The sequence below is a fragment of the Aedes albopictus genome, chromosome 3 (genome assembly GCF_035046485.1).
Source record: "Aedes albopictus strain Foshan chromosome 3, AalbF5, whole genome shotgun sequence".
In the NCBI taxonomy this organism is placed as follows: Eukaryota; Metazoa; Arthropoda; class Insecta; order Diptera; family Culicidae; genus Aedes; species Aedes albopictus.
The window spans coordinates 196625312-196638490 of record NC_085138.1 but is presented as its reverse complement, the minus strand read 5'-3'; positions in this window follow the sequence as shown (position 1 = coordinate 196638490).

Here is a 13179-nt window from a genome sequence, read left to right as displayed (position 1 = left end):
AGCTGTTCGGTTTCCCAGATCTTGATTACTAACTGGTGCAGACAGGTGGCCTACTTTTCCGGGCCCATCCTGATGAGTTCTGCTGCGATACCGTCCTTACCAGCCGCCTTGTTGTTTTTGAGCTGGTGGATGGCATCCTTAACTTCCCTCAGCGTGGGAGTTGGTTCGTTCCCGTCCTCTGCTGCACCAACATAGCCATTTCCTCCGCTGCCGTGGCCCTCCGTGCCTACATTCTCTTCGCCATTCAGGTGCTCGTCAAAGTGCTGCTTCCACCTTTCGATCACCTCACGTTTGCCCGTCAGGAGGCACCCGTCCTTACCCCTGCAGATTTCGGCTTGCGGCACGTAGCCTTTGCGGGATGCGTTGAGCTTCTGGTAGAACTTGCGTATTTCTTGTGAACGACACAGCAGTTCCGTTTCCTCGCACTCCGCTTCTTCCAAGCGGCGCTTTTTCTCCCGGAAGAGACGGGTCTGCTGCTTCCGCATCTGTCTTTATCGCTACATATTTTGTCGGGTTCCATGCTGCAGCATTATCGCCCGCGCTGCATCCTTCTCCTCTAGAATCGCTCTGCACTCCTCGTCGAACCAATCGTTTTGTCGACTCCGTTCTACGTACCCGATAGTGCTCTCGGCTGCGTCGTTGATGGCTGCTTTGACTGTACTCCAGCAGTCCTCTAGAGGGGCCACATAGAGCACACCCTCGTCCGGCAACGCTGCCTCGAGATTCTGCGCGTATGCGGTGGCGACATCCGGTTGCTTCAGTCGCTCTAGGTCGTACCGGGGCGGCCGCCGGTACTGTACATTGATAATAACGGAGAGTTTTGGGCGCAGTTTGACCATCACCAGATAGTGATCAGAGTCGATATTAACGCCACGATAGGTCCTGACGTCGATAATGTCGGAGAAGTGCCGTCCATCAATCAGAACGTGGTCGATTTGCGATTCCGTTTGTAGTGGTGATCTCCATGTGTAACGATACGAGAGGCTGTGCTGGAAGAAGGTGCTACGAATGGCCATGTTCTTGGAGGCGGCGAAATCGATGAGGCGTAGGCCGTTTTCGTTCATCAGCTGGTAAGCGCTGAACTTTCCAATCGTCGGTCTGAATTCCTCCTCCTGGCCTACCTGAGCGTTTAGATCAGCTATGATGATCTTGACGTCGTGGTTTGGGCAGCGGTCGTACTCGCGTTCGAGCTGCGCGTAAAATGCGTCTTTGTCATCATCAGTGCTTCCGGAGCGAGGGCTGTGCACGTTTATTATGCTAATGTTGAAGAATCGGCCCTTAATCCTCAACCTGCACATTCTTTCGTCGATCGGCCACCAACCGATCACGCGCCTCTGCATGTCACCCATCACTATAAAAGCTGTTCCCAGCTCATGTGTGTTGCCGCAACTGTGGTAGATGGTATGATTACCTCAAAACGTTCGCACCATAGATCCTGTCCAACACACCTCCTGCAGCGCTACGATTCCGAACCCGCGGTCTTTCAGTATATCGGCGAGTATGCGGGTGCTCCCGATGAAGTTGAGAGATCTGCAGTTCCACTTACCGAGGTTCCAATCGCAAGTCCCTTTTCGTCGCTGTGGTCGTCGCCATTGGTATCGGTTCGCATTCTTCTCTTGTTGATTTTCCGGTGCTAGTCTTTTTTATGGCTGGCTCGCAGGGCCTGACACCAACCCACTAACCCAGGGAGCTGGGCTTACCTTCCCGGAAGCTACGGATTCTGCATTGGCATTTCCTCCAACTACAGTGCTAAATAGCTAGGCTCAAGCGCCAGTCTTCGCCGGGGGTGGTATTTTTAATGGGCGCCCAGGACATAATATTTTACCTGAGCTTCCACCTCCTGCGGTTATCCAAGGTTTCATATTTCCAGCGCCCCATATACTAGGACGCCCCTTTCTTTAATATTGAATCTTTTGCACATTTTTTGGATGATAATTCTTTAAAATTAAGAAAAAACCCAAATTTATCCGCATTGTGGTGATAATACCTAACTCGTCGAATATGTACCGTAATCCGGGTAAGATTGATCAGAATTTTCGATCTTTCTTGAATAATTCTCTTGTTAAAGCAAACGTTACATGTTTTATATTATTAAAACAAGTACTGGTCCTCTGAGTATGTGTTAAGTTGTTCGAAGAAGTATTGTTAAACTTTAAAACATGATTAAACAGGCTTTTTAATCTAATTTTTGTTTTTTTTTTTTCATTTGAGGTAATATTGATCATGTCAGTGATCAATGTTCGTTTGTGCTGAAAATACCCTTACTTATTAAATTCGGGGTCGCTGATTTCGAATATGTTGTCCAAATTCTTACAAGATATGTACTTTTTAAGTTATGTAAAGATTAAAATCCTCTAAACTGCGAAGAACGCCTAAAGGTAGGCAATGGCTTAAGAAATTTAAAGCCTTCTTTAAAAAATCTTATATTTTATTGAAAAAGAGCACTTTCATAGAAGTTTCATTTATTTAATCCAACTCCAGGATATCACATTTAAGTAATACAGTGATTTCGAACCTCATATTGCATCTAGTATTTATGCCAAGCATGAATGTTTAACAATGTATCTCATTGCGTTACGAAATACAGTTTTGGAAAAATAGATTTATTTCAATGCTTACGTTATTCAATTTTCATGAATCACATGTCTTTAAATAGCTAAATAGTAGCAGATTACGATAAACCATTCGATAGCAGTAACTGATACAATGTAAAATGCTTGTTTGAACATTTCATGAGGTCGGTCAAGCCGATCAATGTTACCCCGCTGATCGATGATACCCCATATTACGGTACTCATGATCTTTCCGTCGACGCAATCAATCTTGCCTTAGAGTCAGTGATCAGCCCCAAATCCAAGGGGCTAGTCGTTTGGAACATTGTGCCAAGAGGTGCCAAGCACACCGTCTTATACGCTGTGTGGCACACCGAGGCACTCTGAGGTACAATTTTGACACTTGAGTTTGGGTGAAAAAACTAGGCAACCATGTGCATTTGACCTGCAAAATGAAATCAAACAGTTGGTTGTCTTGGTAGTTGCCAAGCAAAATCTGAATCATCAAGCAGTGGCACTTCGGGGCACACTGAGGCACAATTCAATACCCGGTGGCACACTGAAAATAATTGGCGCAAGTAAAGATGTGCTCAGCGACTCCCCCTTGCCCAAATCTCTGTGCGACGAGAAGGAGGAAATGCTCATAACAGCGATCTAGGGCAGAGCTGAAAGTATCAGTCCTTTCAGTTGACTGCTTGACCACTAGGCCGTCCCTTATTTTGCAAAAAATAGAAATGTTTTAAGTTCGTTAGTGGAAATTTATCGTTTTAACTAAGAAATTTTCGTGTCAAAATTCGAAGTCCATATCTCAAGGCTAAGTGGTCCCTCAAGGGGCCTAAAGTTGTCAAAAATGGTATGGGACCGAAAAAACATGAAATTTTTTTCGACGAAATAATACGCTATTCTACTAAAACCGGTGATTTTAGAACCCTAAAGGGCCGAAAATGTGCTTAGAATGGCGATATCTCTACTTGTTTTTGAGTTATTGAACAAAATAGGGTTGGTTTCCTTCGGGATCTAAAAAAATGGTCACAAATACTGATTTTTCGGTTGTTTTTTGTCAATAACTCAGAAACGAGTAGAGATATCGCAAATCTAAGCATATTTTCAGCCCTAAAGGGTCCTAAAATCACCGGTTTCAGTAGTTTCGTCGAAAAAAAATCAAGTTTTTTTGGTCCCATACCATTTTTGACAACTTTAAGCCCCTTGAGGGACCACTTAGCCTTGAGATATGGACTTCAAATTTTGACACGATCATTTCTTAGCTATAACGATCATTTTTCACTAACGAACTTATAACATTTCTATTTTTTGCAAAATAAGAGACCACCTTCACTGGAAGCTGATTCATACCAAGATGACAATTACTAGCCGGGGTTAAACTTTTTTCACAGATCACTTTGACAAAGTTTTATCTGCACACTTTATGCTATATTTTATTATCATTGGTTACAAGATTCATGTAAAAACTGTAATGTAGTAATTTAAATTGCCAATGCTATATCATATTCAAATATCAACCACATAACAGAGCTCGCCCTCCAGTCGCATCAAAATTTTGTGCAGTAAAATTAGATGCAAATAAAGATTTAAAAGAATGTTCGGGGTTGATGCGCTTAAATTTTATTTTTTCCATACAACGTTGACCCATCCTACTGTAAATTTACGTCTCAGGAATCTATAATGGTGTGATTTGATGAGATCGATTTAGTTTTTTTCAGGTTTTTGGTTCTCTTACACATATCCAACGCTTGCAATGATTTAGTTCACTTTCGTAATTCCGCTTAAGCACCCAACGCTGCGTCTGCAACACCACCGGTAGCCTCTTATGTAGTCTGAGTCTATTTTGTATTGCTTTATGAAAAATGTTAATCAGGTTACCCAATGAGGTACAGATACAGGTGGCGCAGATAAACATTGCAAACCACTAGTTGTCTCTTTTGCTCTACCGATGGTCAAATGCAACTCAATTAGTGACGTCACTAATTGTGTTGCATTTGATCAGCGGTAGAACAAAAGAGACAACTAGTGGTTTGCAATGTTTATCTGCGCCACCTGTATCTGTACCTCATTGCAGGTTACCCGGAACTAAAAACACTACCGGTAGTAGCTTCTGTGTACTGTGCCTATGTGCGATTTGATGTACCGCAAGCATAGGTTTGATTCACTTTTATATCGTCCACTTCCAGTGGGACACCCTTAACCGGTTCCGGAAAATTTACATGGTTCATTTTTACATTTGACCAATTCCGGCGGGACACCTGAAACCGGTTGTGGAACACTACCGGTGGTCTCTAACGTAATCTGAGCTGATTTTCTTGAAAACCGTTCATCAGCTTATCGAAAAAAAACCGCGATTTGATGAAGCGCATGCATGGAGTTCGGTTCCCTTCTACATTTGACCACATCTGGGGGACACCGGGAACCGATTCCGGGACACTACTAGTTTTCCCAAGCATGATCTGAGATATTTTTTCTTGGTAACCGTTCATCAGGATACCTTAAAAGCCATTTGATGTGTCGCGAATATTTTTTTGGTTCTCTTTTACATTCGGCCACTTTCAGCGAGACACCTCGAACCGATTCCGGAACACTATCAGTAGTTTCTAATGTGGGATTAGCTTGTTTTCTTGCTGATCGTACAAGTTATCGAAAAGGCCACGAATTGATGTGTCGCATGAATGAATTAGGCCACTTCCGGTGGGACACCAGGAACCAGTTCCGGAACACTACCGGATCAGATATGATCTGAGACTATTTTCCTGTTTATCATTCACCAGGTTACAGAAAAAGGGGTGATTTGATGTGTCCCATGCATGGGTTTGTTTCACTTTTATATTTGGCCACTTCTAGCGGGACACCTGGAACCGGTTCCGGAACACTACCGGTTCAGATATTGTCTGCGACTATTTTTCTGCTTGCCGTTCATCAGATAATCGAAAATGCCGTGGTTTGATGGGTCGCATGCATGGGTTTGTTACAATTTCATATCTGGCCCCTTCCTGGGGTACCGGTCCGGAACACCTAAATGGCCATAACGGCTGGACCGATTCAAACCATTTTCAATAGGAAACAATGGGACAATACTCCGCGTCTATTGAAACCAAAAGCGTTTAATCGGATGATATTTACTATAAAAAAGTGAGGTGGCATTTTTGTACACATACACACATTCACACGCACATACACACACACAGACATCATCTCAACTCGTCGAACTGAGACGATTGGTGTATAAGACTTGGCCCTCCGGGGGTTCTATCAAGATTTCATTTTTGGGGTGAACATATAGCCTTTCGGTCCACCTTGGTGTACGAGAATAACTAAAAGATCTTTGAATCTATTGGGTTAGTTAAAAAACTTAGTATTCTTAAGCAATTATTGTTTTTTATTTGTTTTTTTTTTGTAAATTATCTTTGAAAAATGCGTAATAAATTTGAACTCCTCCTAGGCAAATTTGTGGCCCTCTTCCGTTCTACAATTCGTTATTTGACATCAAAGGTCTTCGTATATGCAAGAGAACAAAATCAGGACCAACGCAATCTCATAAAATCACACCATTTCAAATTGCTGCGGTGTTGGTATAAAGTAGGATGGATCAACGTGGTATGGGAAAATTATAATTTGATCGCATCAACACTGAATAAAGATTTTCCAATCTCCTTTAGCGGCTAAAATTACTGTGGGTTCATAAGGAGGCCAAATTTTACCTGAATCATATTAAGCGTATAAGTGTTCTCAGGATCGGCTAATGTCGACGTAAAGATCATGAGTACATATTCAACGAGAAAGGCACTATCACCACTAGGTGGATTAATCTGGGTTTTTTATATTATAATTATGGTTAAGACCTTCAGATAAACGCTCGTAACAAAGCATCGGCTACACGACAAACTCACTATAACGCGTTTTGGTACTTTGGTAGTCATAGAAGATCAGTTGATTTACGTGATACTTGAATGTACATCTTAGAAGCTTCCCGGATCATCCAAACTATTCAAAATGAGAGATATGGTTTGCATGAACTCCTGGAGCAATATTTGGAGGATTCCCGAGGAATACTCGAGGTACTTCCGGAGAAATTCCCGTAGAATTCCTGGAGCAATTCTCGAGGAACCCGTGCAGGTTTTTTCGGAAGGTATTGGAAGTAAATCCAGACGAACTCATGGAGGAATTCGAGAACAGCTCCTGAAGGAATTTCCAAGAAACTGCCGGGATACTTGTGAAGAATTTCATGGGAAGTCCTAGAGACATTTCAGAGGTATTCTCGGAGACGATCACGATGAATTTCTGAAGAACTCCTGGAGGAATTTTTGGATAATTCCCAACACTTTAAAATACTATAAAAATCATTTTGATGCTAGTCGAAGCACAAGTAACACAACATAATATTGAAGGGGACCTCAAATATCTCTGATGCTCTGGAAACTTCACTCCCATGGCACTATGTATGTATATGAATCAAATGGGCAAATTCTGATGTTTGTGCATTTCTGTTGATACACTATTTCAAATTCAAACCATATTTCTCAACTTCAGAATAGTTCGGATGATTCAGGATGCCTCTATGATGTGTATACAAGTATCATATAATTCAACTGATCTTCTTTGACTACAAAAACGCACTATACCAAGTTTGAAATGCACCCGATGCGTTACAACGGGTGTAGATATAAAGGACTTAACTTCAGAATGATTTGGATCAGGGATGGGATTATTCATTTGCAAAGAGTTACATTCACTTGCTTCTATCTCGGTTCAGAAGCATGCCATCAAGAAACAATGTATGGATGAATTTAACATTGTAGTTTTATTTGAAAGTTTGACGAATAACATTAGGGTCGCACACGCATACCGAAGTCGTGAGCGAGCTGTGAAGCTAACTCTCCCCGCCATGAATGTAAATAACATTCAAGCCGTGGAGAGTAGCCTTTAATATTGATGCTACGTTAGTACAATGTTGTACAAAGTTTCAGGTAAAACATAAATGAAAAAGTGTTCCATATATTGATTATTGCTACGGTGTTTCTGAAACGTGTTAACAGCAAGTGAATGTAAGTGATTGCAAATGAATGATCCCATCCCTGATTTGGATGGCCTAAGGTATCGCCATTGATGTGCAGTATAGTCATTCATACTCTGATTTACATTTCTGACATTCATACATTAGTGTGATATACTATTACAGGTGAAGAACTCCAGAGCTAATTTTAAGTTGCCTAGAACATCATCAGGTCATGACTATGTATCTTCATTTCATGTTTCAAAATGCATATTCGAATGTAATTCATCAAGTTCAAGTGATTTAAAAAGTAAACACAACTATTTGTATTCCAGTGGAGATCTATGTTACAGCTGTAAAAGGACATAATACATTTACAGGGTGCGGCAGGAAAAAGCGTAGTTACGGTATACTTCGTAGATTGGATTCTAACAACATTCATATACCTTTTGCTAATCTTGCTCGGATTGCTTTTCGGAACAAGGCCGGGGAGTTAACTTTGCTCCAATCTTATGCAAGAATACCAAAAGCACAAATGCCATTATTCCCGGCCACGCCCATCTTTAACGTAACATGGAATACGGGAAGGAAATGTTGATGTAGCACTTATTTAAGAGGCCTCCGACTCAGTGACACTCCCATAAGTACTACGGAGTGGGTGGTTGGGAGATGTATTATGTAGGTCAAGGATTCGCCTGAAAAGCTGGTGATGGACCCACGGCATTGGTTGTTTACTTGGTTAAAATTTAATCTTTTGAAAGCCGGAAATCAAAAGAGATTTTTTTTCTATTTATTGTTTAAATAATTATGTTTCTGCTCAGCGGAGGCCCAAGCAGAACCGATCCCTCCAGGGTCATCGGAACATTACAATAAAATTTAATGTTTGAAACGCGGGAAAAAAAGTTTGCGATCCGAAAAAAAACCTCAATTTACAAAAAAAATCACGTGAAACGAGTTGAACGAAAACAAAATCAAGCGAAATTATTTTATTTTATCAATAATTGTATAAATAAGTATGTTTCGGCTAAGTGCGAGGCACAAGCTGAACCGATACCCCCACAGTCATCGGAACGTTGCAATATCTAAATGTTTGGGGATTTTTTTTTATTACCGAACACTTTGGGCCGAAGGGTCTCCGATTTCAATGAAAATTTCACCAGAACTAGAGGTCGCGGATATATGATCATATTTGGAATTCAAAAAAATCATAGTTGACTATTTTTCCGGGAAACGCTAGATGAAATTTCAAGATTTTTCAAAATTTTGTGAAACACCCCAAACTTCAAAAAATCATATCTTAAAAACTTTGCATCGTAGAACAAACTTTTTTTAGTGAAATCGACGCCAAATTACCTCAACAATCCGATAAAAATACACTTAGAAAAAAGTTTCTCAGAAAATTTTTCACCACAGAGAAAAAACGTCTAAAAATGCTGATAAAAGTACCGTCTGTATCATAGATTATTTTGAACAAAATTTTTCCTAGCGCAAAAACTAATGTTCTTCCTTTCGTTCTTTGACGCCAAAATGGAATCTCTTACCGTTTTAGAGATATAGCCAAAAAACCAACGGCCAGTCGCTTTTCATAGGATGCCATCTACAAGAGCGGCCGTTCACCTGTTGCAACATATTTGCTTTGCAACGAGCGAATGACATACGCTAATTGCAACGTAATTTTGACACTAACGTGAATCGGAGTGCACTGACAGCACATATATGGCACTTGAGAGCCCTTTAAATGCAACAACTTATCACATTTTGAAATGAATGGATTTTTAACTAGAAAGTGTTGTAAATAACAAGTTTACAACGAGCAAACGCATATTTCAATGTGTTTTTTTTTTCAATTAAAGCAATCATATGCAAACCGTTAGAAATGAGTGGATTCAGGTAACTATTTATAAGGTCTCTTTACACATGTAAAGCTTTGTTTTGTTTTTATAGTGTTTTTGTAGAATTTGCAAGTTCATTGGTATGTGGATTCTTCTATACACCATAAAGAGACACTTTTTTTCACTCAATATTTAGTAAATAGCATGGTCTGTGCATAATGTGTTTGTATAAAGTGCTTTAGAAGAAACACTTATTTAAAACTTAACGAAACTTTAAAAGATATATACCATAGATCAGAGGAACAAACATGTACTCTCTGGAGTGGATCTGGTGTGATGGTTAAAGCTCATGACTGTCACGCCGAGGACCTGGGATCGAATCCCACTCTCGACATACTCACAAAATGTGAGTTCTTCCTTCGGAAGGGAAGTAAAGTGTGGGTCCCGAGATGAACAAGACTAAGGCTAAAAATCTCGGTAATACACATTTAAAAAAACATGTACTACGGCAACACATTAAAACCAAGAGTTTTTACCATGCCTACAACTTCTTAACGCGCTAATAAAACATTGTTGCTTCAAACCAAGCTTTTCCTGTTCTAAGAAGCGACACAATTCCAACAGTGACGATAATAATGTTTAGCAATGGTTAGCAAAGATTAATACCGAGCTCGGTATATACAGTGTCGGACAAAATAATAAGACCAGCGGTCCTATTTCATACAAAATGACAAAGTTTGACGATATGGTACTCGGTTTCTAGTAAACCGATTTGCCTGAAATTTTGACAGGCGACTTGGAATTACGGGAATTTTGATTTGTATTAAATTGATTGAGTTCTGTTCACTACTTCCAAAGTTACAGATATACGGTGCGACAAAATTCTAACACCAGATTTTTATGATGGTTATTCGTTGCCAATTCAATAAAAATATCCCCAAGTTTAAATGGCATCCCTAATTTCAGTACTTGTTTATCAATCATCAAGTATCAGATACTTTCAAATATTCTTTGGTAATGGTAATCTGAAAGCGGTCCTATTAAACTTGGCCAATTTGTATGAAAAATGGCTGGTGGTCTTATTGTTTTGTCCGACACTGTAGCTACTAAGTTGACAACAGTTGAGGCACCGCGGTACGCTGGAGGATCGATCATTACCGTTAAAGTAAGTTTAATAGAAAAAAACACTGAAATGTAAGATCGATTCATCACTAAAAGACTTCATCTGTTTTGAGAGCTAGCATGACAAATCCATAGTATATTCGAATCAATCAATAAATCGGTGCACGGTTCGAATGATTAAAATATTGTCTAAAATTGTTTAATGGTCTAAGATGTCAAGTAAATGTATAATTTCAGGAAATCCTTCACATCCTGTGCATTTACGAAGCTTCATGGGTCAATATTGGATCCTTAACTATATCTTTTGAAAATTTCTAGAATGCTTTCGTTATTTCTGAACGAAGCAAAAGAATTATAATCAAAAAATACTTCACAACTATGCATTTTTGTTACCTACACAGTTAAAAATGTTATATCATTTAATCTGTAACAAAAGGACCTCGTCGTATCGCACAAATTTTTCTATCAGTTTATAAATTTACAGCTTGCTCTCAGTATGAAGCTTGCGTTCAACATTCCATACAAGAAATTATTTGATGAAAAATTAAGTTAAATAAGATAGAAATTCGTATGCCATTTTTTTTGTTTTCGTCGGGTATAATTTCAAATATTTTGCTGAATAGTAACCATTCTCCGTTAATAGTTTTCTTTGTTTTCATTGTTTTCATTGTTTTCTTAACTTAAATTTTAAGTTTTAGTCACCTTCTAGAAGTCATTGTTTATTTTGTATTAAATCGCTACAATTAACATATTTTTAATTTTTCCCAAACCATTCTATCCTTGTTTAATAGTTTAAGGGGATCGAATACACTCTATAATTATTTTCCTTAAAATTACAAGGAAAATAAAATTCTATATGAAAAATAAAATAAAATAAAGATATTTCAAGAATAATCATAAAATCTCAAAATGTTTTCATCTCAAAAAATCCGTACCCCAAATAGGCTTCCAGGAAAAATATAAAAGTGCGAGGAAATTTAATAATAAAAATTAGAAAAATCAAAAACTGAATTTCACGAAATCGAAAATTAAAAAGAGTCATCTTCCAAAACATGTTTAAATCGATTTTAGATGACGAAAAATGATATTTAGATCAAAATCAAAAATTTGGGTATTAGAGGGTTAAATTGAAATGGAAAACATATAGGGTATGAGTGCCATAAGTCATTTTACGCTCACCGGTGGCATTAGTTCGTTGTTAACCCGTTATTTGAAACACATTTTAGTTAGAAACCCAATCATTGCAAAACATGATCAATCAAGTGCCATATATGTGCTGTCAGTGCACTCCAATTCACGTTAGTGTCAAAATTACGTTGCAATTTGCGTATGTCATTTGCTCGTTGCAAAGCAAATATGTTGCAACAGGTGAACGGCCGCTGTTGTAGACGGCTTCCTATGAAAATATAGCGACTGGCCGTTGGTTTTTTGGCTATATCTCTAAAACGGCAAGAGATTCCATTTTGGCGTCAAAGAACGAAAGGAAGAACATTAGTTTTTGCGCTAGGAAAAATTTTGTTCAAAATAATCTATGATACAGACGGTACTTTTATCAGCATTTTTAGACGTTTTTTCTCTGTGGTGAAAAATTTTCTGAGAAACTTTTTTCCTAAGTGTATTTTTATCGGATTGCTGAGGTAATTTGGCGTCGATTTCACTAGAAAAAGTTTGTTCTACGATGCACAGTTTTTGAGATATGGTTTTTTGAAGTTTGGGGCATTTTAGTAAATTTTGAAAAATTGTGAAATTTCATCTAGCGTTTTTCGGGAAAATAGTCCACTATGATTTTTTTGAATTCCAAATATGATCATATATCCACGACCTCTATCTCTGTTGAAATTTTCATTGAAATCGGAGACCCTTCGGCCCAAACCTGTTCGGTAATAAAAAAAAATCCCCACGCGACAAATAACAAAATAAAAGAAAAAAAATCTAAAAACCGCGTTGAACAAAAAAAGAAGAAGATCACGTAAAACGAGTAAAAAAAAGTTAGCGATCCGAAAAAAAAAATGCGGCGTTACGACACTCGAATCGAAGTAAAACGACGCGGACAACGTGGTCTACCCGCCACCGAATGATATGGCGATCTTGACCCTTTAAAATATAAGAAGGATGTTTCGTCGTCCTGACTGCAGGGTTGACCGCTTGTACATCTGAAATAGAAAATAGTATTAAATGGTGATAGGTTCACAACAGTTGCATAATTTTTGGAAATAAATCTCTCAAGACATAGATAAAAAATACCTGAATCCTCCTGAAACATAAATGGTTTATTAACAATAAAAAAACGTAATACAAAAAAAAAGTAGAACAAATTGTGATCTTGGCATTTTTTTGCATTTGAATTAACAAAGCTAAAAAACTACAAGATCAAAATTTGTTATGGTAGATTTTACACCGTAACGCACCATTACAAGGTGGTCTACCCACGTTACGGGACTTTACAGGGTGCGGCAGGAAAAAATGCGAAAAGTTCGAGACACTATTACACGCTAAATATGGGATATATATGACTATTTTTTCATGACAGTGTATCAGTCAATGTCTATATTCTAGCACTACAAAATAAAAATGAACAAATTTGATGTTAAACATGTGATAATGTAAGCCTAACAAGCGGGTATCAATAAACTTGGCACCCAATGGTCATTGTTTATTGAAATTGACTATA